The sequence below is a fragment of the Zootoca vivipara genome, chromosome 1 (genome assembly GCF_965207765.1).
Source record: "Zootoca vivipara chromosome 1, rZooViv2.hap1.1, whole genome shotgun sequence".
NCBI lineage: Eukaryota > Metazoa > Chordata > Lepidosauria > Squamata > Lacertidae > Zootoca > Zootoca vivipara.
This window is the reverse complement of record NC_142582.1, coordinates 127,733,279-127,754,925: the sequence shown is the minus strand read 5'-3', so window position 1 is coordinate 127,754,925 and position 21,647 is coordinate 127,733,279. Positions and strand designations below refer to the sequence as shown.

The following is a 21,647-nucleotide window of genomic DNA, read 5'->3' as shown; positions in this document are numbered from 1 at the left end:
TAAACCGCTTCTGGCTTGACAGAACACCGTAACGGAAACCAGAGCACACGAAAACGCCGTTTACCTTCCCGCCGCAGTGGTACCTATTTATCTACTTGCACTGGCGTGTTTTCGAACTGCTAGATTGGCAGGAGATGGGGCAGAACAACGGGAGCTCACCCCGTCATGGGGATCTGAACTGCCGACCTTCCAATCGGCAAGCCCAAGAGGCTCAGTGCTTTAGACCATAGCGCCACCTGCGTCCAAAAACCCGCTTGTACTTGGATGAAAGTACAAGCTGCAGAGCTGTGGCAGGCAGGGAATTCTTGGGCTGGCTTCTGCAAACCAGCCTGGCTCACTTAGTGAAGAGCAAATATGTTAACGTGACAAAAGGTGTTGATGGGCCACCGGGGAGAGGAATCCTTTAGCTTGGGGAGTGAGATGTTACCAAGATGAGGGGTGTGTGTTTGAGGGGACAGGAAAAGGAAGCTTTCCAGCAAGGGGTGCTGCTGGGAAGAAGAAGAAGAAGAAGAAGAAGAAGAAGAAGAAGAAGAAGAAGAAGAAGAAGAAGAAGAAGAAGAAGAAGAAGAAGAAGAAGAAGAAGAAGAAAGACTGGGATCCATATTGGAAAGGCTGGCCAATGACGTTACTGCCGAGGATGTTGGAAATCCAGTACACAGTCAAGAAGGTGGTGGACCAACAGCTGGCACCCTTGGGTCAAATCCAGCCTTCTGGAGGACACTGCCTGTCCCATTGCTGATCTAGAGGCAAAAGTGTGCGAGGAAGGAACAATGAGGGCAGCCATGGAACTTGACAGCTGTCCACCTTGGGTAGCTATGTGCCGGCTTGCCCTGCCAACTTAGACAATCAGCTCATTGGGGGAAACAGTTAATTCCGCTCTCTTAAGAAGCTGCAGGAAGGGAGGGCCTCTTCCTGCAGACTTCTTGGCCAAAGTTTCCTTAGTGTTTCCCTCCATGGCTTCCCCCAGCAAGGTGTCTCTGTTTAGTTCCATCACATCAATCTGCTCCTCCTACTGTGATGCAGCTTCATTAATGTGACCCCAAAATTCCAGATCGCCCCCCCAAACTGATGCCAAAGTTTAGTGCTAACTTGTGACCCTGATTTGCTGTGTCAGTTACTCAGTTTGCGGGGAAGTGGCATGAAACTTGGGGTTTGTGGTCTAAACTGGTACTAATTTTGGCATCAGTTGGGGGGGATCCGGAATTTTGGGGTCACCCATTAATGAAGCTTTCAGATACCCCAATAATATAATAATTCTGGGCTGCATCAATAGGAGTATAGCATCTAGATCAAGGGAAGTAATAGTACCACTGTATTCTGCTCTGGTCAGACCTCACCCGGAGTACTGTGTCCAGTTCTGGGCACCACAGTTCAAGAAGGATACTGACAAGCTGGAACGTGTCCAGAAGAGGGCAACAAAAATGGTCAAAGGCCTGGAAACGATGCCTTATGAGGAACGGCTTAGGGAGCTGGGTATGTTTAGCCCGGAGAAGAGAAGGTTAAGGGGTGATATGATAGCCATGTTCAAATATATGAAAGGATGTCATATAGAGGAGGGAGAAAGGTTGTTTTCTGCTGCTCCAGAGAAGCAGACAGGGAGCAATGGATTCAAACTTCAAGAAAGAAGATTCCACCTAAACATTAGGAAGAACTTCCTGACAGTAAGAGCTGTTCGGCAGTGGAATTTGCTACCAAGGAGTGTGGTGGAGTCTGCTTCTTTGGAGGTCTTTAAGCAGAGGCTTGACAGGCATATGTCAAGAATGCTTTGATGGTGTTTCCTGCTCGGCAGGGGGTTGGACTGGATGGCCCTTGTGGTCTCTTCCAACTCTACGATTCTATGATTCTAATAAGTTGTTGACGAGGGCTTTGGGGTCACCCCCAAAGCCTTGCCTTGACACAGACTGAAGCTGCGGACAGTTGCTTTGATCTTCAGAGCTTGGTTTGCTTTCAAGATACGTCATTAATTTCCCTGCATGGATGAAAGTGCCCATCCACACAGCCTTATCTTATCTAAATAGGTTGTTACAGCAAACGTTGCACTCTAGTCGCTTGGGATGGGGATGGGGGTTAGGAAAAAGGAGGAGGGAAAAGGCTGCTGACTTAAGCAAAACACACGGGAAAGAGCAATTTGCAAAATGCAGAGCGACAGGCGGAGAACATTGCAGGTTAAGGAAGCTGACTAGGGACACTTAAATCACCAAGCTGACAACCATTCCTCTCTAGGCCAGGGCTATAGGAAAGGTCTCAGCTTGTACCTACATTGGTTGGCATCCATCTGTCTCGGGAGACGATGGAAGGGTGCACCTTCAGGGATGAAGTCAAGCTCCTGTTGTGGCTGTAGAGACCAATACAGGAGAGACATGTTTTGTGGCAGCTGGGGCAGATGAAGGCATCCTGTTGGGCTGCTGCAGATGATGCACCACGGCATTTCTTCTCTCAGTGTTCCTCCCAGAGAGTTAGAGCTGGGAGATATATCAATATATAAGGGCCCCTTCCAACTCTGTGATTCTATGATAAAGGGCACATCGTGATTCTTGTAATTTGTCTCATCTCCAGACACACGGGAAAATGCAGCATATTTTTGTTCCATTTTTTTTAAAAAAGTGTTTTTAATAGTCAAAGACTCTTGCAGCAGGACCCAGATTTTTAAAAAAACTCTAGCGTGTCTTTGCAGCAGAGAGCAGCGGTGTTGGTTTTGTAGGTGGACGCCCCCTTTAGACTCATTTTCCATAGCAAGAAAGAGATGCTAATTCGAGCAAAGTTTTCAGCAATTAAGAGGAAAATGAGAACACCCCGCTGCCTGTGTGATTTAGAATGCAGTTATTACTACAACAGCTGACAGGCCTGTCTCCCTGACATGAGAAACTGCAAAGGCTGTGGGTTTCACTGTGTTATTTCTAGTGAATGGCCCTGTTATTTTGCCCGAATTAGCCTAGTGAACTGTGCACCATAGTTTGATCTAACCCCAAGTTTTACATTGTTGTCGTCGTCCTCGATTCTCCACCCCCCCCCCCAATTATGCAATAGACTAGGAGAGCTGGAGTGAGAAAGGGCTTTTCTTTTACAAGCCGTCCCTACTACTACAGTGGGTGCATAGTAAAATCCACCCTCTCTATCCACTGAGAGCAAATAGAGTGTAGGGTCCTGGTGATTTCTAAAATTCAGGTGCTTTTCACACAGAGAGAAACAATCTCCACTGCCATGTGTCTTCTAAAACTATACAACTTAAATGAATTTTGGACCAGTGCATCATAATAATAATAATAATAATAATAATAATAATAATAATATTTCTAGCCCACCCATCTGGCTGGGTTTCCCTAGGCTACTCACTTGCAGACATGAAAGGCTTGAATACCAAAACAGTTTCTCTCTCTCTCTCTCTCTCTCTCTCTCTCTCTCTCTCTCTCTCTCTCTCTCTCTCTCTCTCTCTCTCTCTGATATACACACCACACCAAACATCCATTCAGCCTACCTGATAGAAATCAAAACCTGGTTCCCAGTTTTGTGACAGTTTGGATAGTTACAGCAAAGGGACTTTGTGGATTTTTGCAAAATAAAGAAGTGGCAGTTCGACCCTTAGTTGTAGAATCGTGGAATTGTAGAGTTGGAAGGGATCCGCAAGGGTCATCTAGTCCAACCTCCTGTGGCAGGATTCAGAATCTTTTGTCCAACGTGGGGCTCGAATCCACAACCCCAAGAGTCTCAAGTTGCAACAACTGAGCTATTTATGCATATTAATAATGTCACCTACTGTACCTTTTCCTTTGCTTGTTCCCAGTATGTTTCTAAACACAGTTCAAAGTGTTGGTGCTGACCTTTAAAGCCCTAAATGACTTTGGCCCTGTATACCTGAATGAGCATCTCCGCCCCCATCATCCAGCCCGAACACTGAGGTCCAGCTCCAAGGGTCTTCTGGCGGTTCCCACACTGCGAGAAGTAAAGTTACAGGGAACCAGGCAGAGGGCCTTCTTGGTAGTGGCACCCACCCTGTGGAATGCCCTCCTGTCAAATGTCAGGGATATAAAGAATTACACAACACTTAGAAATCATATGAAGGCCGCCCTGTTCAGGGAAGTTTTTAATGTCTGACATTTTATTACTTTTTAATATTTTGCTGGAAGCCGCCCAGAGTGGCTGGGTGTGTGTGTGTGCGGTGCCATCCCCTTTGAGCAGCAGAGCGAAGGTCAGTGGCCAAAGTTTATATTTTCCCCCTGCAGCTAAAAAAAAAGCTGAACAACTCTGAGTGGGTGCTCCCCCTGATAAAAGGTCAACAAGTTCCGGCACCTCTTTTTCTAGAAAAGAAAAAAGCTCTGTTGGACACAGTATTCCAGTTGTGGTCTGAAATTCATTCTCTTAGCTCGGACCCAGGTCTCCGATCTGTTCGGGTCATCTGGGTTCCTGAACCTGTCTTCCGCGAAACTGATTACCCCTCCCAGTTTGGTGTCAACTCAAATCGCCTCTTTTGCTGACCGAAACGAAACTCCCCGTCTTGATTTTTTGGGGAAAGTCAGCCAAGCTCCAGCAGCAGCTGGTGCTTGGTGGAGAGGGAGGGAGGGAGGGAGGGAGGGAGAGCGCGCCGTGCTTCCTGGGAAACGTAGTCCTTCCCGGAGCGCCGCGCGTGCCCAAGGACCCCGGCCTCGGACTCCATCTCCCGGCGGCGCGCGGGGCGACAGGCAGGCGGGAGCGCGCGGGGGGGGGCGGGCCGTTTGGTAGGAGCGGCTTGCTCCGCGCGAGCCTCCCTTTACGCACCGCCGGAGACTCGCATTGTATCCTATCGGGCCAAAAGGGGATGATGTCACCTGCGGGCTGGTAAGGCGAAGGGAGGCAGGCGCTGCTGCCGTTGCTGGTGGCGGCGGCAGGAGGAGGAGGAGGAAACGAGACCGAGCCTGGTTCCCGGGCTCCTATTGTAAGCAGCCGGGGACAGAAGGAGCAGAAGAAACCGGAGTGGGCTTCGCCTCCTCCGGGATGGAGCGAGCGCCAGGTAAGCCTCTCCTGCGCCTCTCGCCATTCATCGGACGCGCCGCTCGCTTGGAGATCCGGGCCGGACTCTGCGTTTTTGCGCACGGGGCCGGAGGAAGCGGCGCTACCTTCCGGGGAGGGGGAAGCGCTGGGGGGGGAAGGAAGGTGAGCTCCGGAGCAGCGCTTTCCTTCTCCCTTTTCCGCAGGGGAGAAGGACCCCGAAGGAAACGGATTGTTTTGGGGGGTGGCGGCGGCGGCGGCATGGGGATGCGGTTGGTGTCCGGTCTGGCGAACAGGGGGCGGGTGGGGTGGGAAAGGGAAGCGCCCAAGCCTGCCAAGGGGGTGGCACGGGCTGGGAACGAGACCAGCCAAACTTTAAACTTCCAGGCTTTCCTTGGGGGGGGGGGGAATCTCTCCGGGCACTGGAGGCTCTGCATCTCTGGGAACAGCTGGGGGGGAGGCCGGGGGGGCGCCCTGGGTTTGTGCGGCTTCCCCGCTGCAGTTTGCGCCGGGAGGAGCGAGCCTGTGTGTGTGTGTACGTGTTTTTGTGCCTGTGTGTGGTTTTTTTTTTTTGGCTAACAAAAGGGGCAGATGCGGAGAGGGCGGGCGGAGGGAGGGCTTCGCTCGCTGCTCCCTTTCTTTTCGGCTGCGGCTTTCTTTTCCTTTCAATGGGACCGGCCGGGATGGGGTGGGGTGTCGGTTGGAGAGAGGGAGAGGTCGAGTAGAAAACCTCCTCCACGAGTTCTCTCTCTGTCTCTTTTTTGGGAGGGGTGTGTTAAAATGTGCTCTCACCGCACCCCTACCCCACCCCTAGGGTTCAAAGGTGCGCGGGGGGGGGGTTGGGGAAGGAGAATTTTTATTCCTGCGGATTTCTTGGGGTGGCTTCTCTCCATCCAGGGGGGAAGGAGGCGTGGATGTCTCCACTGGTTTTGGCAATACCGCAGTACGTATGGGAGCGTGTGTCTGCACGCGTGTTGCCACCTCGGGATCACAACACCTTTCCCCCGTTTTTTCTCCTTCTCAATTACCTTTCCTAAAGAGTTGAGTTTCACACTTGCAGAAGGTTTTTTTGGGGGGGAGGAGCAAGAACGCCTCCTGGTTGTGGACAGCTGCTCCCTCCCCCTCTGATGTTTCTTACAGTCGCTTTAAGAACATAATATCACCACCACCACCACCACTGGATCAGGCCATTGGCCCATGTCGCCCAGCATCCTGTCCTCATATTGACCAGCTGGATGCCCCCATGGGGAGCCTGCCAGCTGATATTAATGACTACGCTAATATTGAAATGCTAATACCCGGTGTCTAAGGAATCGGAATCCTTAACGATGAAGGAATTGGATGTCTAGGAGACAAAAGTTGCAAGGGATGCCATTCAGAAAAAAATTAGAGATTTCCATGTTTACGCATGCACAGATGCACTCCTCCTTTTAAAAAATACTGTTGCTTCACATTTTCAGGGCAGGAGCTGGATATGTCTCGATCTGTGCCCTCCCTGCGTTTTGATAAAGAGTAGCCCGGGTTCCAGATATCCAGCTATTTAAACCTATTTTCTCCAGGGGGAAAGACGGGCTAATCAGGTTTTTTTTCTCCCCTCCCCCGTGGAAGATGCAGAAACTGCTGTTGGCTGTTCCTGCCACCCGGTCTCTCTATCTTCCTTCCCTACTCCCCCCCCCCCATGCCCACCCCTCAGAGGATTTAGGGAGATGAGGCTTGCTTCCGTTCTTTGCCTTATTATAACTAGGTGGACCTTTAACATACCCACTGAGGGATCTGGGTGGTCTTTCCCTGCTCCCCAGATTCAGGGGAAATAAATCAGTTGCACAATTGCTTCGGGCGGCGCGCCGTGAGAAAACCAGTGGCCGGCTAGGTGAGGCAGGAATTGCCTGTGTGCATATAGATGTATCTGTTGAATTTCAGTTCCGTTTTCTCCTATGTGCGCTGCATCCTGTGTCTCCCCCCCCCCCCCCGCAGTAACAAAACCTCATCCGAGTTGAGGATTTTTGAAGGAGAAAGTGTCTGCAACAGGAGAGAGAAAGAGAGGGGAGGGGGCATTGGAAATCTGGTTGCTATGGTTACCCTTGCAGTTGGAATCATCGCACAGAGCCCCTTCCCCAGCAGATCTGGATCCTTCTCCACCCCTTTGCCTGGTAACTGGGAGGGTGTGGTCTCCCCCCCCCCACAAAAAAATAATCTCTCAAAATACAAAATTCAGATGAGCGTCTGCGGCCTTGAGTCTTGTGACGGCTGTGTTGCATTTTATGGTGAAAAGAAAAAATCGAGTGTCTGCCTGTAGCCGTTGCATAGCTTTATTTCATTTCATGGCGGCAGTGCAACCGAGAAGCCCATTTTGGGTCCCTCTCCTTGCTCTGTCCCTGTGTTAAAGCAGGGAATATGGGTGGTTTGGGCATGTGTTGTAAGACACGCTGTGAACAAGGAAAGCTGCCGGCTTTATTAGCAACGGGTGTGGGTGGGTTCCCCTGTTGCATTTGTGGAACAGCCTTGAGTACCTACTCATTTTCCAGAGCTGTCTCCGTGCAGATGCGTAGGCAGGCATCGCACACTCTTAATCCCACGGGGTGTTTCCCTCTCCTCCTCCTCGCCGACTCCACTCCACGGTGACACTGTTGCTGCTCAATGGAACTTGTTGCAAGACACAGCGGGGAGGAAGACGGTTCAGCTTTGTTCTTCTTGCACAAGCCCTGCGACATGGGGAGCATTGCAAAGCCTGGGTGGAGGCCGAGACTGTCGGAAGAAACTCTTGCACAGAGGGCGTTGTGAAATAGCTTCCTTGGTTACGTTTTCTTACATGAGTTATAGCTTGCTTTGCTTCCCGTCATGGAAGCCAGGGCTGTGTGTTAGAAACTCAGGTATATAAGCTAGGCGCCAAATGGCTCTTTAAACCAGTTGCCAAAGCAGAATGTCTAGTTGCCATTTTGGGGCAAGACAGCTCCAAAGTCTTATTTTGGATGGTGGCTAACAGTTTGAGGTTGAATCCTGACAAGACAGAAGTACTGTTCGTGGGGGACAGGAGGCGGGCAGGTGTGGAGGATTCCCTGGTTCTGAATGGGGTAACTGTGCCCCTGAAGGACCAGGTGCGCAGCCTGGGAGTCATTTTGGACTCACAGCTGTCCATGGAGGCACAGGTCAATTCTGTGCCCAGGGCAGCTGTCTATCAGCTCCATCTGGTATGCAGGCTGAGACCCTACCTGCCCGCAGACTGTCTCGCCAGAGTGGTGCATGCTCTAGTTATCTCTCGCTTGGACTACTGCAATGCACTCTACGTGGGGCTATCCTTGAAGGTGACTCGGAAACTACAACTAATCCAGAATGCAGCAGCTAGACTGGTGACTGGGAGCGGCCGCCAAGACCACATAACACCGGTCTTGAAAGATCTACATTGGCTCCCAGTACGTTTCCGAGCACAATTCAAAGTGTTGGTGCTTACCTTTAAAGCCCTGAATGGCCTCGGTCCAGTATACCTGAAGGAGCGTCTCCACCTCCATCATTCTGCCTGGACACTGAGGTCCAGCACCGAGGGCCTTCTGGCGGTTCCCTCGTTGCAAGAAGCCAAGTTGCAGGGAACCAGGCAGAGGGCCTTCTCGGTGGTGGCGCCTGCCCTGTGGAACGCCCTCCCAACAGATGTTAAAGAGGAAAACAACTACCAGACTTTTAGAAGACATCTGAAGGCAGCCCTGTTCAGGGAGGCTTTTAATGTTTAATAGATTATTGTGTTTTATTTTTCTGTTGGAAGCTGCCCAGAGTGGCTGGGGAAACCCAGCCAGATGGGCGGGGTATAAATAATAAATTATTATTATTATTATTATTATTATTATTATTATTATTATTCAAATGATGGACTGACTGTGATTGATTCTCAGTTAAACATCTGGCTAGCTCAGGTGACTACCTTGAGCTAGTTTGAGATCTTTGAGAACTTAAAGAAGAAAAGTCACTTGATCCAGGGACAGTCCACACATATATTGACCTATTCTGACCTCTTTTTCTTAACGTTGACACGGACCATTCATAATGTAAGAATATTCTTCACAACTGTGAGCAGGGCAGTGGAGTGGGGCAAGCGAAGACAAGTGACAACAGTTAGCTATAACATTTTTCACTGCTCCTGCTCAGGCGGCACAGGAAAAAAAGGCATTTTGGTTCCTGAAATTTATTCTGATGGTGCAGATAAAACATAACTGACAGAGTTCTACAGGATGGGGTGTTACTGTGAGAAAGCAGTCCAGATCCAGTGATCCCCCGATGGCGGAGGTGTCAGGCACCATCCTGGCACCCAGGCTTCACTTGTTCGCAAGTGGCTGATAGTCAGGTGCAAAATGCGCCTGGCGCCTGGCTAATTTCAAACACTGGTTATGTGTAGCTCTTGGGTGCACTCCCACCCAGGCACTGGCCAGATGTGGCCCTCTGTTTAGCTTAGGTGCCTTCATACCATCCTCTGGGATTGTCCTGGGTTTCTGTTCTGCAGCGATGTACACTAAGAATCTTGCTCTTCATTGTATCTGAATTTCACCCCTGCGCTAAAACTTGCTCTGTAATTTCATTTTCTCTGCAGGATCTGTGTAAATATATACAAATGCAAAGTCGTCTTTTTATGCTCAGTGTAAGGTGTGGTCATAGTTCAGCAGCAGAGGAAGTGTAGAAGGCAGAGGAGGAAGAAACCTCTGCCTGGGGCCTTGGATGTCGTCTGCCAGTGACAGTAGACAAAGCTGGCCAAGACAGACTTAACTTTCATAGTACAGACACTCTGTGTAAGTCATTGTTGTCGTTTAGTCGTTTAGTCGTGTCCGATTCTTCGTGACCCCGTGGACCAAAGCACGCCAGGCACTCCTGTCTTCCACTGCCTCCCGCAGTTTGGTCAAACAGACTCATGTTCGTGGCTTCGAGAAGACTGTCCAACCATCTCGTCCTCTGTCGTCCCCTTCTCCTAGTGCCCTCAATCTTTCCCAACATCAGGGTCTTTTCCAAGGATTCTTCTCTTCTCATGAGGTGGCCAAAGTATTGGAGCCTCAGCTTCAGGATCTGTCCTTCCAGTGAGCGCTCAGGGCTGATTTCCTTCAGAATGGATAGGTCTGATCTTCTTGCAGTCCATGGGACTCTCAAGAGCAGGCACCCCCAAACTTCAGCCCTCCAGATGTTTTGGACTACAATTCCCATCTTCCCCGACCAGTGGTCCTGTTAGCTAGGGATCATGGGAGTTGTAGGCCAAAACATGTGGAGGGCCGCAGTTTGGGGATGCCTGCTCAAGAGTCTCCTCCAGCACCATAATTCAAAAGCATCAGTTCTTCAGCGATCAGCCATCTTTATGGTCCAGCTCTCACTTCCATACATCACTACTGGGAAAACCATAGCTTTAACTATACGGACCTTTGTTGGCAAGGTGATGTCTCTCCTTTTTAAGTCATAGCCTCCCCCAAAGAATCTGGGAGATATGGTCTGTTAAGGGGGGGCAGGGTTCTTAGGAGAGACCCCTATATTCCCCTTGCAGAACTACAAATTCCATAGGGGACTCTGGGCATTGCTGTTCTGCAAGGGGAGTAAGGGTTTCCTTAACAACTCTCAGCTCCCTTAACAAACTGCAGTTCTCAGGATTCTCTGGGGAAACGCACGACCGTCTAAAGTGTTACGATATTGCTTTAAATACATAGTGCAGATGGGTCCCAAGTCTGAGCATAGGAAAAAGGAGAACAGTCTCTGACGCTCACCTTTGTGTCGTAGCTCTGTGCATTTCAGAAGAACGCTTCTTTCAGGATCACGGAAAGCTTGCAAGGCCTAGAAATTTGGGGACGGATCGTCCTTAAAATCTGACCGACTCGATGGCCAGCTTGAGAGAGTGGCAGACTCTCCTCCCTCCCCTGGTGTCTGATTCCAACATATAGGGCCGACAAGATTTGTATGCATGTCCATACCTGGATGTCAAATGGACATGTGGCTATGTCATTTGCACAAGATGTTGCCCAACAGTCAATAGCTTATCTCGGAAGCTTCAAGTGAGCAACATGTGTTTATAACCCTTATCTCTTTCGAGTCCAGTCACCCTGTGAATGACATGATGATGATTGCCTGCCTTTTTATGTAGGGAAGCGGAGTCCGGAATTGGTGGCTTAGCCTAGTCTCCTGTTGAGTTCAAAGACAAGCAGGGAGTTGAACTTGGGCTGTTGAGACCATCACACTACTTGATGCAGCTCCAGGCTGGACAGTAGATATTCTCACTCGGCTGATGTGTTGCCAATTTTGATGTAGCTGAATTGACGCTCAGTCCATGTTCAGGCCAAGGGACTGAGGCAACATTGATGTTAGTGGGAACTGACAGGCTTGAAACAACATCTCGGCGACAGGCCGTGTGGCATGGGGGAATAAGTCCCAAGTTTCTGCAGCAGTCAAACAATAGACCGTAAATCTTTTACTGGAAGGATTTTGCAGGGAGTGACATTTGCATTGAGATGTATCGCATTCAATTGTCAGCACGGTCTTCTTTTAACATTAGGGGGACAGAAAGAGCGTGATGGGAGTTGTAGGTGGGAGGATGATGGGAATTTCTTTTTATTAATTGCATTTATATCCCCTTTTTTCCTCCAAGGAACTCAAGGTGGTGTATATGGGTCTCCCTCTCCTCATTTTCGTCACATGAAACAATCCAGAATAAAATTCACGCTTCAAGGAGAGCATTTCAGATCCTTCGCTAAGCGCTTTCCCCATATTTATTTGCCTACTTAATTTATAGAGCTGCCCCATAGCAGAAGTACTTTAGGAAGCCATTGTGGTGTAATGGTTAAAACAGGGGTCGGCAAAGTTTACCTCGCCTGGGCCGGTTCACTCCCACAGAGATCGCTCCGTGGGTCGGATCGCATCTGCGCAGATGCGATTTCTGGTGTCTGCGCAGACACAATTCCTAGCGCTGCGGAAGCAAGTCTCCGCTCCACGCTGCGCTGGTTTAGCGCAGCATGCAGGGACTCACCAAGTGGGCGCCTCAGTTTGAGGGTGGCTCGTGGGCCTTTTAATTGACTCCTGTGGGCAGCTTGTGGTCCATGGGCCGCAGGTTGCCGACCCCTGGGTTAGGAGGAGGAGGAGGAGGAGGAGAGGAATTTGGACTTGATAACCCGCTTTTCACTCCCCTTAAGGAGTCTCAAAGCAGCTAACATTCTCCTTTCCCTTCCTCCCCCACAACAAACACTCTGTGAGGTGAGTGAGGCTGAGAGACTTCAGAGAAGTGTGACTAGCCCAAGGTCACCCAGCAGCTGCATGTGGAGGAGCAGGGAAGCAAACCTGGTTCACCAGATTATGAGTCCACCACTCTTAACCACCACACCATGTTGATGTTGGACTAGGACCTGGGAGATCAGGGTTCAAATCCCCACTTCACCCTGCCTAAACGGCGCCATCCTTTTCTGCCTCTGTCGAAATATAGGCCGGTTGCAAGCTCCTTGCAGGCAGGGACCTGTTCTCATATTGCTCCGACACGCCGTGTATATAGATATAGGTGGCGCTGTCTGTGATAGAACGATTGTGCCCACAGTCTTCCAGCATGGCCAAAAGGCCTGGGCGCCCTGCCAGCCAGTCACTGTCCTTTAAGCCTAGCCTGTCTTCCCAAGAGTGCTTTTGGCTTGCGTTGGGGTTTCCAACATCTTTGCAAAACCGCCTTTTCCACGCATTCCTTCCCAGCATCTTGGGCGATCTCTGCTTGCCTTGTTGAACTGGCTTTGCTTTAAACACAGATCAGGAGGCAGAGCTCCCCCCCCCTTTCTTTCTCTGTTTGCTGGTGGCTTGATTGCTAATTCTGCCATCTGTGTAAAGAGAGAGACTGCATAGCTCTAGGCAGGGGTGGAGACTGGGCTTTTTGCAAGAAATCCAGGGTGGTTTATTATTGATTACAGAGCTTGTTGCAAATCCGCAGATTTGCTCCCTGAAGAAACGCTAGCTTGGGTCGCTGCTAAGCTAGGACTGCATCCAAGTTGTATGGTACAGGTGGGGAACATCGGACATATTCTGTTGCCATGTTCAAGTTCCATGTCCTCCTGGATCAGATCAAGGGCATACTTTTGCACATTGTTCTCTTTTTAGCAGGGGCTAGCCAGATTTTTATGGGAAGCATACAGATAGCAAAAAGGCAACATGCCCCATTCCTGTCCCCTAGGAATAGATGCCCCCCATGGCCAATTGGAGGGCTGTAGAATTGGCATTTGAAGTGGAAGCCTGAATCCTAAAGGCTTACAGACGGAGATTCCTGCATTGCAGGGGGTTGGGCTAGATTTGTGGGTAGGCAAGCTGGGACCGAGCAAAGGGAGCTCACCCCGTCGTGGGGATTCGAACCGCTGACCTTCTGATCGGCAAGCCCTAGGCTCTGTGGTTTAACCCACAGCGCCACCCGCGTCCCTTGGATATAGGGCAGTATATAAATTGAATGAATAATAAAATAATAAAATAACAGTCTTTCCATGCTCCGGATCAGACTATGCTCTCCTAGACTGCTGTTCCTGTAGCTTCTCAGAATTTCTCATCTTCTGGGTCCCCCAAGTAGCTGAGCTATAAGCATGCAGCAGCCCAGAACTGGTCCGACCATGTGTTGGCAGGGTGGGAAAAAGGAAACTTGCCATGTGCTCAACACCTTGCTGGGTCAGGACCAACACTTTGCAGGTGTGTAGTTACTCAGTTATTTTACAAGCGATGCTCCCGAGTCTTTATTGCTATTTTTTTAAATGCCATGGGCTTCCAAGTTCAGAGGCTGCCTTTGAAACGACACACGGTGTTCTCCTTGAAGTAGTTTGTATTTATGGTCTGTGCACGGGAGTTATTGCCTCCCGCCTTTCTGGAAATGTGGTAACCTTTCTTTTTTTGATAGCGGGAGAAGCTCGGCTGGGAATGGGCTGGACCTTTCTGTCAAGCAGCGACTTAATCAGTTCTGCAGGGACTAAAAATAACTCTTCAATGCCACGGCTTATCACAGAAGTGAAAGCAAACCAGGTTCCCAAACTGGCCTTGTTTTGTGTGTGTGTGTGTGTGTGTGAGAGAGAGAGAGAGAGAAGAGAGAGTTTCAGGAGATCCTTTCTAAGCACTTGCATACGAGAACATACAACTTGCAAGAGAACAGCACTTGCATACGGAGAGATACAACTTGCAACATGTAGGACTGGAAGATGGCATGGAAGCAGTTGTGTCCACAGGGAAATATCCTATTTTGGGGGAAGAATGCTTGCGGACATCACATTCTCCCGAAAAACACAGTGCTGGCTAACACTCTGTGGCAGTTAATTTTTCTAATAGATGTGAACATAAGAGCAGCCCTGATGGGTCAGTCCAGCAACTCGCTCTCACAGCCCCACATCTTTTGCAAGCCCTCTAGCAGGACCCCTATGCACGACTGCACCCTAGAATCATAGAGTTGGAAGAGACCTCAAGGGCCATCCAGTCCAACCCCCTGCCAAGCAGGAAACACCATCAAAGCATTCCTGACAGATGGCTGTCAAGCCTCCGCTTAAAGACCTCCAAAGAAGGAGACTCCACCACACTCCTTGGTAGCAAATTCCACTGCCGAACAGCTCTTACTGTCAGGAAGTTCTTCCTAATGTTTAGGTGGAATTTTCTTTCTTGTAGCTTGAATCCCTTGCTCTGTGTCTGCTTCTCTGGAGCAGCGGAAAACAACCTTTCACCCTCCTCTATATGGCATCCTTTTATATATTTGAACATGGTTATCATATCACCCCTTAACCTTCTCTTCTCCAGGCTAAACATGCCCAGCTCCCTAAGCTGTTCCTCAGAAGGCATCGTTTCCAGGCCTTTGACCATTTTGGTTGCCCTCCTCTGGACACGTTCCAGCTTGTCAGTATCCGTCTTGAACTGAGGTGCCCAGAACCCTCCCCACTTGGGAATTGTAGAAACTGGTATTCAGAGTAGAGAGGGATGGATTTGTTCATCTTGACTCTCTTGGTTTCTCATCTTTCCTTTTGTAAATTCAGTTTCCACATTTCTGTGTTTGTTTTGGATTAAAAATTATCGTTATCATTATTTATTTGCATACCGCCCAAAGCTGCAGGTCTCAGGGCAGTTGCAACATAAAATCACAATATAAAGACACAAAATGCATAATAAAAACCAAAACAAAATCAAATCAATAATCCCCCCCAGCACATTTTAAATGTGCATTGGATGTCAACGGCCTGGTTAAAGAGGCCTAAAGGTGCAGAATGAGGGCACCAGCTGAGCCTCCCTGGGGAGAGCATCCCACAAATGGGGAGCCACTGCAGAAAAGGCCCGTTCTTGTGTTGCTGCCTTCTGGACCTCTTGTGAAAGAGGCACACAATATCAGTTAGGGATGGCTGTAGGAGCCGGTTCAAAGCCTACAGAGGTCCTGGCTTTTAGAGAATTGTGAGTTGCCTTCATTTCTTCCTGACTGTCAATAATGACCTGGAAACTCTAGGTTGAGTGCATTGCGGGGGGTTGGACTAGACGACCTTTGGGAGTCCCTTCCAATTCTACAGTTCTAGGAGTGTACGACTGCAGTGTGTACCCAGCAGCATGTGGCTGGAGCAGCCTTTGTATCCCCGTTTCCAGGAAACCCTTGTTCTCTGCTAGCGTACACAACTCCCCCCCCCCCCAAGCAGATGATTGCGTAGTGTTTTGCTTGTGCTGTTTTGGTCCCAGAAACCTACTTTGCATCTCCTAAGTAGGTTATGTTTATGTTTCGCTGGCTTCCCCCTCAGCCTGTCACTTTCTCTCTTTCTCCCCTCCCTTCTCCCCCCCATCTGCCAAGTGGTTTTTCCTGCTACAGCTCCTGGAGGTGTGAAAGAGATTTGCTGAAGGGCGGTCAGCCAAGGTGGCTCACCTGCTGTATCCTTCTCTTTGGGTTCCTGTCTCTGGGCGGAGGCCCTGGACAATCCTTTTCTCTCTCTCTCTCTCTCCCCCCCCCCCCCCGGCACCCCTCTTCCTGCACCAGACTTCCAGGTTTAAAAACTGCTGAAACATTTGCTCCTGCAAGGAAAGGGCTATGCTGGTCCCTCTTGCCTAGAAATCTGCATAGATTCAGAGCCCTGAACTCTGAGGTTTCGCCAGGCATTCTCCAGTGCATTTTGGGGAGAGGGGGGGAAAGCAATTCCTTATGGCCTAGAAACTTGATTTTTTTAAAAAAACACAACAACCTGAAATGAAATTAATTCATTCTGAAACAGATTCGAATCCCCGCAACGGGGTGAGCTCCCGTTGCTCGGTCCCAGCTCCTGTCAACCTAGCAGTTCGAAAGCACGGCCAAAAGTGCAAGTAGACAAATAGGTGGGAAGGTAAACGGCGTTTCCGTACGCTGCTCTGCTTTCAGTTTCCATTGCGCCAGAAGCGGCTTAGTCATCTTCTTCTTCCTCTTTGGCGATCACTCATAGCCGAGTAAGATTGTCTTCCATAAACACGATTTTAACAATGGGTCCGTAAGTGACTGTGGAGGCCAATTCTGGATCCGCACGTCTTTCCACAGTGGGGACATTGGTTTCCAGGCAGGAGTTGATCATGGTGTGGATTTGGCAAGCGTGCCTTCCTCTTAGCATGTTTCTCCCTTGCGTCCTGAGATCGAGTGTCTTCAAAGCCCATGACACCTTTGGTAAAGGCTGTTCTCCAACTGGAGCGCTCGCAGGCCAGTGTTTCCCAGTTGTCAGTGTTTATACTACATTTTTAAAAGATTTGCCTTGAGACAGTCTTTAAACCTCTTTTGTTGACCACCAGCATTACGCTTTCCATTTTTAAGTTCGGAATAGAGTAGCTGCTTTGGAAGACGATCATCAGGCATCCGCACAAGACCCGGAAAAACTGTCTGCGGACAAACGCCGGCTCCCTTGGCCTGTAAAGTGAGATGAGCGCCGCAACCACAGAGTCATCTTCAACCAAACTTAACTGTCAGGGGTCCTTTACTTTTTTACCTTTTCAAAAATACAATTTCATCAAAGCGGTTTCGCTAAGTCACCTGTAGTGCAGAACAGCGGGAATACTATATAGAGCCTCACTAGGAAAGTAAGTAAGTAGGCGGTGGAATCTAGCAAATTGGCATTCTGTTCTGACCTTGGGAATGTCTTAAAAGTAGCTGTGTAGCCTTATCTTTATGTATAAGAAGGCTGGGAACAAACACAGTTAGAAATGCATAAACATCCTAAAAATCTCGCTGGCTACAAAAGTCTTGCTGATCGTTCCTCCTCCCTTCTGGGAGAAGAAAGAAAGCAAAATGTTTCTTAGTTTCAGCAAGCCCAGGGGTGGATTACATCCAGCACCTCTCACAAATTAGGGTTTTTGCAATGTTTCTGGGTTTCTGTCTTGATATCTATAACCCACCCACCTTCTCTCTCTCTCAATATATATATAGTGCATTTTGCCAGTTTTACAGCTCACCAGGTTTAAGCAGACGGTGGTTTCTGTCTGGAAGTTGCACCTGATTTTAAAAGGAATGACTTAAAGTGTGGCGCTTAAAAAAACAAAACTTTGTTCATGCTGGAAAATCTACATGGGTTTGCTTCTGTAGCTGGATAAACGGTGCTAGTATCAAACCGCTTTTGCTGTTCTTAATAATGAAAAGGGCTTTGTATCAAGGCAGTTTCACTCTAGCTCGTGGTTTTGCATCTGAAAAACGTGGCTTCAAGCCTTTTGCTCAGCCTTGTGCTGCGAAAATGGTTAGTGGTACCTTGGATGCCTTTGCTGTCGAACATTTTGGCTCCCGAACGCCGCAAACCCGGGAGTGAGCGTTCTGGTTTGCGAGTGTCCTTTTGGAATCTGAACGTCCTGCAGCCAATTGGAAGCCGCGCCTTGGTTTCTGAATGTTTTGGAAGTCGAACGGACTTCTGGAACGGATTCTGTTTGATCACTATAATCAGAAGAGCTGGCGTCAAAGGATCCAAAAGCCACGTCTGTTATGAATAAGCCCAGTATTCCTGTGATAGCTGCTGACACCTCCTGCTTAAAACCCCAAAAGTCAGACAGGACGCGAGGCTCCGCTTTCACTATATTCATCCTGAAAATCAAGATCAAGTGAGGTTTCTGCCCCCCCCCCCAGCTTGCTTTAGGACTTGCATTACGTTTCAACAGGTGTACTACTAACCCCCCAGTCAGACTCCCTACCTGATGCAGTTCCTGTAGCAAGAACTGAGAGCCCCCCTTGGAACTCAGCCTTGCCCCCCCACCTCTCTGAGGAAGTGAAAGAACAAAAAGACTTTATATCTTTGTCTAGCTAGTCCCTAGTTAATTAGCACCATGCTGACGAATCCTCGTGGCATGTGATCTGTAGCCTAATTGTATCACGTGATTTTAAGCTGGTCTCTGCTGTTTGACATCCTCTGCTACATAACCATCCTTCTTCCTTTAGCCAAACATGACGGTGTAGAACAGGGGTCAGCAAAGTTTTTCAGCAGGGAGCCGGTCCACTGTCCCTCAGACCTTGTGGGGGGCCGGACTATATTTTGGATAAAAAAGAACTAATTCCTATGCCCCACAAATAACCCAGAGATGCTTTTAAATAATAGGGCACATTCTACTCATGTAAAAACATGCTGATTCCCGGACCTTCCGGGGGCCAGATTTAGAAGGTGATTGGGCCGCATCCGGCCCCCGGGCCTTAGTTTGGGGGACCCCTGGTGTAGAACAGGATTCCTCAACCTCGGCCCTCCAGACATTTTGAGACTACAATTCCCATCATCCCTGACCCAGGCATCCCCAAACTTCGGCCCTCCAGATGTTTTGGACTACAGTTCCCATCATCCCTGACCACTGGTCCTGCTAGCTAGGGATCATGGGAGTTGTAGGCCGAGGTTGAGGATGCCTGGTGTAGGAAGTGCATTAATCCATAACTTGATGGAGTTCTGGTAGTTTTTCATAGAATCATAGAGTTGTAGAGTTGGAAGGGACCCAAGGATCATCTAGTCCAGCCCCCTGCAATGCAGGAATCTCAGCTAAAGCATCCAAGACAGATGGCCACTCAACCCCTGCTAGCGTACAATAAATGTCAGCAACTGCGTCCGCTAGCTAGCTTCCTTTTTTTTATGAAATCATTTTTATTTGATTTTACAAATATAAAATTATAACAGTCCAAATGCTTCTCCATATATATAGTCCTCTTTGTTCCTGAACTTTCCAGTCAGCTTTGCCATTTCTGCATAGTCCATCAGCTTAGCTTGCCGTGGCTCCATGGTAGGGGTCTCTTTCTTCTTTCCATTCCTGGGCTAGTATTATTATTATTTATTATTTATACCCCGCCCATCTGGCTGGGTTTCCCCCGCCACTCTGGGCGGCTTCCAACAAATACCAAAATACATTAAAATTGTCGTCGTTTAGTCGTTTAGTCGTGTCCGATTCTTCGTGACCCCATGACTAAACAAAATAAAATATCACAGATTAAAAACTTCCCTAAACAGGGCTGCCTTTAGGTGTTTTCTAAATGTCAGGTAGTTGTTTATCTCCTTCACCTCCGATGGGAGAGCGTTCCACAGGGCAGGCGCCACTACCAAGAAGGCTCTCTGCCTGGTTCCCTGTAGCTTTGCTTCTCGCAGGGAGGGAACCACCAGAAGGCCCTCGTCAGTGTCCAGGCTGAATGATGGCGGTGGAGACGCTCCTTCAGGTATACTGGGCTGAGGCCGTTTAGGGCTTTCAAGGTCAGCACCAACACTTTGAATTGTGCTCGGAAACATACTGGGAGCCAATGTAGGTCTCTTAGGACCGGTGTTATGTGGTCTCGGCGGCCACTCCCAGTCACCAGTCTAGCTGCCACATTCTGGATTAATTGCAGTTTCCGGGTCACCTTCAAAGGTAGCCCCACGTAGAGCGCATTGCAGTAGTCCAAGCGAGAGATAACTAGAGCATGCACCACTGGTGAGACAGTCTGCAGGCAGGTAGGGTCTCAGCCTGAGTACCAGATGGAGGTGATAGACAGCTGCCCTGGACACAGAATTGACCTGCAGCTCCATGGACAGCTGTGAGTCCAGAATGACCCCCCAGGCTGCGCACCTGGTCCTTCAGGGGCACAGTGACCCCATTCAGGACCAGGGAGTCCCCCACACCCGCCCGCCCCCTGTCCCCCCAAAACAGTACTTCTGTCTTGTCAGAAGTATCTGTGTAGTAGTATCCGTGTAGTAGTAGCATCCATGCGGCTGTTGTCGCATACATAAAGAGACCTTTCTGGCACTTCTGTACCTATAATTCCTAATAGAAAAGCTTCTGGTTTTTTAACAAAAAATATTTCAAAACATTTTTTTCATTTCATTATATATCATTTCCCAGAAAGCTTTTATTACCTTACAAGTCCACCACATATGATAAAATGTACCTTCTTTTCCTTTACATTTCCACCAGATATTTTGTACTTGTTCTATACATTTTTGCTAACTTACTAGCTTCCAGGGAGGCAAATTGTTTTGCTTACCAAGAGGCACATTTGGAAGCTGCCTTATGCTGAGTGAGACCAGTGCTCCATTTTGCTCAGTATCGTCTGCACTGACTGGCAGCGGCTCTCTAGAATTTCTGGCAAGGTTCTGACCAATTACATGGAACAAGTCTTTAAAGCTCACACTGTATGCAGAAAAGTGCTGTGTAGATCCTTTTTGCAGGATGCGCCACCAGAAGCGTTCCCTTCATGCTGAAGGGTGGCCGTTATCTTTTGAGATCTGTGGGGTGGAGATCTGGAGTATGCAGAAGACGAGAAGGCAAAACAAAAATCTTAGGAATTCCAAAGCTTGATAACCATCTTCTCCATCTTGCCCGGTCCATCTCGTTTTTCCCGATCTGTGCAATTTGGAGCTAAAGTATTTGCTCCTTGAGAGGGGGAGAATGTCAGAATTTAACTAGTAAATGCTTGTAAAACTAAAATATTGACAGTTCTCTTTCCTGCCCCATCTTCTCTCTTGCTTGTATTCACTGGTCTGGATGACATGTAAACCATGGTTTGTTGTGAAAGTGTGGGCTGTAGGAGAAGCGATTGCATCCGCTTGGCTCCTTCCCAGGCATTTTGTTGCTGTGCCCTCTGAACCTAAGCCATGGTTTGGCCTGGCACATTGTCCAGGCTGGTGGTTTAGCTCTCTGCAGGCTAAGGTGTAACCAAGGTTTCTCCTATGGTTTGCAGCCCATGGTTTATCCAGGAGGCCTAAATCACAAGCCCTGGTTAGGTCAACATGCTAAGCCAAACCATAGTTTAGCTTTGCGTGGCACAGTGGGACGCTTGAATTCCATTCTCCATAGTTCTGCACTTGCGAACCTCTTTCTCTTTTCATGGCTTTCTAGTGGACATTTCCCCTAACACCTTTTTTAAATAAAATAGAAAAGTTCCTTCCAGTAGCACCTTAGAGACCAACTAAGTTTGCCATTGGTATGAGCTTTTGTGTGCATGCATAACACACGAAAGCTCATACCAATGACAAACTTAGTTGGTCTCTAAAGTGCTACTGGAAGGAATTTTTCTATTTTGTTCTTATTTTGTTTCGACGGCAGACCAACACACCTACCTGTAACTATTTTTTTAACGTAATTTTGCCTAACGTAGAATGCATTTCTGCATGTTGCTTGCGCTAGCATAATCATTTCCACGCACATTTCCCTTCCCTTTTGGTAGGAGATCTGCATTGCAGAATTTGGCACAGGGGGCCCCTGCTTCTACTTCCCAGGAGGGACCCCCCCCCCCAGCCTGAAGATATCCCCAAAGACAGCAGAGGTTTAGGATC

At 48.8% G+C, this 21,647-nt stretch overlaps 1 protein-coding gene across 2 annotated transcripts in view; it reads left to right on the top strand.

The window, feature by feature from the left end:
- Positions 1 to 4,556: 4,556 nt before the first annotated feature.
- Positions 4,557 to 21,647, top strand: part of DAAM1 (dishevelled associated activator of morphogenesis 1) — a 172,680-nt gene continuing 155,589 nt past the window's right edge. For both annotated transcript variants that reach the window (XM_060271207.2, XM_035104035.3), the window contains exon 1: positions 4,557 to 4,984. The gene's annotated coding sequence lies outside the window, so the exon portion shown is untranslated. The remainder of the gene's footprint in view (positions 4,985 to 21,647) is intronic.